The sequence below is a fragment of the Sorex fumeus genome, unplaced genomic scaffold, assembly GCF_029834395.1.
Source record: "Sorex fumeus unplaced genomic scaffold, SorFum_2.1 ptg000024l, whole genome shotgun sequence".
NCBI classification, from domain to species: Eukaryota; Metazoa; Chordata; class Mammalia; order Eulipotyphla; family Soricidae; genus Sorex; species Sorex fumeus.
Genome location: NW_026606081.1, coordinates 54,104,498 through 54,108,614, shown reverse-complemented (window position 1 = coordinate 54,108,614; position 4,117 = coordinate 54,104,498). Strand labels below are relative to the sequence as shown.

At 65.4% G+C, this 4,117-nt stretch overlaps 1 protein-coding gene across 1 annotated transcript in view; it reads left to right on the top strand.

Annotated features, from left to right (window-relative positions):
- Positions 1–2,243: 2,243 nt before the first annotated feature.
- Positions 2,244–4,117, top strand: part of MYOM2 (myomesin 2) — a 48,742-nt gene continuing 46,868 nt past the window's right edge. The window contains exon 1 of the mRNA XM_056113984.1: positions 2,244–2,304. The gene's annotated coding sequence lies outside the window, so the exon portion shown is untranslated. The remainder of the gene's footprint in view (positions 2,305–4,117) is intronic.

Sequence of the window (4,117 nt, the reverse complement as noted above, 5' to 3'; positions counted from 1 at the left end):
GATGTCCTGTACCTGTGTTTATGTTCTGTGCCTTTTAACTCTGTTTGTGGCCCTGTGCAGGGGGGCACCTGCTTCCGGGACCACACACCTGTGCAGAGGGGTGGGGGGGTTGTGGGCCTCCTTCCGGGACCACACACCTGTGCAGTCGGGGGCCTCCTGCTTCCAGGACCACACACCTGTGCGGGGGAGGGGGGAGGCACCTCCTTTCCGGAACAGACAAGATTTTCCAGGGGTCTCAGGCCTGGGTTGTATATTTTAACAAAGTAATATTTTTATATCGTGTTTTTCTATTTAAAATTAACCGTTAATGACTTGGTGTATTATCGACGCTTCACATGTCTGAACCAAATGCAGCCTGTGGTGCTACTGCGGCTGAGTCCGTGCCGGGAGGCTGCTCCCTGGGCTGGTCTCTGCAGATGTGGGCGGGCGCGGGGGGTTGGCACTGACCCTCACCCCGAACACTGCTCGTCCGTCAGTGTGGTATGTCCCTGCTGGCGTGGGACACGGCCAGGGAGGTGACCGCCCCTCTACGCCATCCCTCATTCTCTGGAGCGGGCTGCATTGCATCCTGCCTCGAGAGGCCCTTCAGCACTTTACAAACGCCTTTAAAGCGCTAATGTTGCAGCAGACACAAATGTTTCCACAGAATCTGGGAAACGTGAAAGCAGCGGTCCCGGCTGCCGGCCACGGCTGGCGGCTGACTCATTCCGTTAATAAAGCCATTTCTGTGAAAACACTCTTAGCCGTTGCCTCTTCTCTGAGACACACATGTGCGGGAAGCAGCTCAGTCCTGGCGGCCATCGTGTCAAGGCATAGTGGCCAGGAGTGACCCCGAGCAAAGCTCTCCCCAAGGTCAGCACTCCTGCAGCTAGATTGAACCCCACTTGCACATGGGGGGCACTGCCCTGCATTTCCAGGGACCACGCTGGGCGGGGCTGTTCTAAATCAAACATCTCAAGTCTGCAAGGAGTCGGCACTTCCTTCTCCGCCTACGGGAAGGGGTCCGGGTGGGAGGACCACTTTTTTTTTTCTGTTTTTGGTTCAGGCCATGCCTGGCAGGACTCAGCGCTTACTCCTCAGGCTTACTCCTTACTGTGCTCAGGCATCAGTCCTGAGGTCGGGGAGTGGGGGATTTCAGGGGACCATATGAGGTATCAGGGATCAAACCTGGGTGGGCAGTGTGTAAGGCCAGTGCCCTCCGCCTGTGCTGTATCTCTGGCTCTTGCAGGGATATTTTCAGTCCATTGTTTAGACTTCATTCCTCAAGTGTTTTTTTGGGGTTTTTTTTTGTGTGTGTGTGGGGTCCCTACCTGGCCGTACTCAGTACTTAACCTGGCTCTGCACTCAGGGATCACTCCTGGAGCTGCTCTGGGGATGGTCTGTGCTGTGGAGGATTGATGTCACATGCAAGGGCAAGCACCTTACCCCCTGTACTCTCTCTCTCCGGTCCTCGCGGATGCTGGTTGAGGGCTGAGTGTAGATGGGATGTCCGGGAGCAGAAAGTGAGCCAACTACAGGAGCCGGTGGCGGTGGCTGGAGGTGGGGGTGACCAGTGTGCCCAGTGCATGCTGGATGGAGTCCGGGGGCAGTGAAGCTTCTCTTGCAAGGACTGAATAAAGTTCAGTGTTTTGTGGAAGGATGCACGGTGGCGCTGAGCCGCGGGAACTTTAAAATACGTTTGCAGTAACTTCAAGAAACAACGGAGACCCTGCGGGAGGGGACGAACGCCCCGCAAGCCCGTGCCTCGCTCCCCGCGCGCGCTCTGAGCCTCGGGCCTGGGGTCCTGGATCAGCCCGCGCGGGTCTGCGTGGCGGATCCTGCAGCGGGTGGGCGCGCGCAGCTGCAGGTAGCGCGCCCCCCTGCCTGTCTACGGAGAGGCTCGAGCCCCGGGCAGGAGCAGCCGGGAGAGCCGGGCCTGGTCCGGGACCCGCCGCCACACCGTGTCTCCGCCTCCCCACGAGGGCCGGGAGAAGCCGAGACCCCCGCCAGGGCCTCGCGGGCTGGCGCGCGCTCCCGGCGGGGTCGACCCGCCCCGGCTGGGCTGGGCTTGGCGGCGCTGCGAGCGCGCCCGGCGCGTCCCCGGCCCCTCCCGGCTCCTCCCGGCTCCTCCAGGAGAGTCCCCGGCGCGCTCCGGGCGCGGACACCCGCACTCGCACAGGTGCACGGAGGCGGCCGCTGGCCCGAGCGCGCCCACAGGTGCGGGGGCTGGAGCCCGAGCGCATGCGCACTGCAGGCAGACCCCCCAACCCCGGCGGCTCCGGGGTATCCGGGGGCGCCGGCGGAGCGCGAAGGCGCAGCGGCGAGGTAGGGGTCGCCTGGGGCGGGGGCGGGGGGAGCGGGGGGCGAGCTGGGAGGGGCGGGCCCGGGCCACCTGCCGCGGCTGGACCGTGCCAGGCCCGAATCCGTGCGCCCAGCCCACGTGTGCGCCCTGTGGGGTCCGGCGCGGGGCTTGGGAGAGGCCGGGCTCCAGGCCTGGGCCGGGGCTGGGGGCCCCTGGACTGCAGATCTCGCCCCTCTCTCCGCGCCCCCGCAGCTGCGGGCCTGCGCCGCGACCCCCGGTCCGACGTCTCCTTCCCACCGGGGACGAGAGCCCGCGTGGGAGGGGGCTGTGTCTCTCGGAGACTCAAGTTCGCGCCCCGGGCCGCGTCCCCCCCGGGCTCGGGTGTCCGCCCGCCCAGGGTCAGGCCGAGCCCTGCCCGCCCCCCTCGGATCCCGGGGAAGGAGCGAGAACAGATCGATGCCAGGCGCTTGGTTTCCACCGGGTTTGAATCTCCTGCGCATGCCCGCCGGCGCCCAGGCGCTCGGGGTTCTCGCTGTTCCCGGCGCCTCCCTCCCCCTCGCCGAGGTGCTGCTGCTCGGTCTGTCCCTGTGCCAGCCGCGCGCTCACCGGCCCTGGCATTAGGATTCTCCCCGCGCCCCGCCGCGCTCCCCGCCAGCTCCGCAAACGGGCGGCCGGGACGCCCACCCGGAGACCAGAGCCAAGGTCTGGGGGCTTGGGGGGCGGTAGGTCCACGTGCGCACACGGGGCAGGGCAAGACGGGGCTGGGTGCCCGTCCAGCCCGCCCCACCCTACGCCCCAGGCTTTGCTCTTCTGGTCACCGCCAGGCCAGAGCAGCCAACAAAGGCTGGAGGCTCCTCCCAGGCCGCTTTGCAGGAAGGGTTTGCCCGCCTGGCAGCCTACTTGGCGCTCTCCAAACAGCACGTGTGTGCGGGGGCAGGAGCCGCTGGCACCAGCAGGTGCTCCAGGGGGCCGGGTTCACGGGCATCTCCAGGCTGAGACTCCGGGAGCCCAGCAGGAGTGGCCCAGACCGCAGAGGGCCAGCGCGGAGACCTGTGGACTCACTTTCTGCGGCTGGTAGGCAGTGAGGTGATGACCAGGCTGGCTCCCGGCCACTGGCAAGGGGTGAGCACTGCAGGGGGTCCCAGGGAGAGCCACAGTGAAGGTGGGCTCACAGCAGGGGAGAGGGGAGAGGGGTGGGCTCACCTGGGGAAGAGGAGTGGGTGAGGGGTGGGCTCATGCAAGAGTGAGCAGCACACCAGTTCCTGGCTGCTCCCTCAGCTCAGCTTTCTGTCGGAAAGCCCCCAGCTTCGCACTGAGGGCAGTGGTGTGGGGTGTGACACGCCGTCCACAATGAAGTGGCTGAGGGGGCATAGGAGGGCAGGCGGGCAGGTCCTGTGGTGTCTCTGAAGCTGCTGCCCCTCTGTGTCCCCTTGTATGGCCTCTCTCCATCTGGCCACCTCAGAGACTGCTCTTCCCAGGGTGTGGTCAGGAGCGGTCAGGCGCTCAGACCTGGGTGAAGCTGCGGTCACTGGGACCAGAGCACAAGGACAGTGGGGGAGGGCACTTGCCTCAGATGTGGCCACCGTGTTCAGTGCCCAGCATCCCCTATGGTCCCCTGTGTGCCACCAGGAGTAATCCCTGAGTGCAGAGCCAGGAGGAAGCCCTGAGCATCGCCAAGTGTGGCTAGCTGTGGTCACTGCCGAGGCTGCCCGTCCAGCACTGGCTGCCTTGATCTCTGGGGCCTTCAGGTGCTCGAGGGGTCACAGCCCCACCAGAGGGGTCATCTGCCATCGTTGTCACTGGCCCTTGGGCTGTCCCAGGGATGCACCTTGCAAG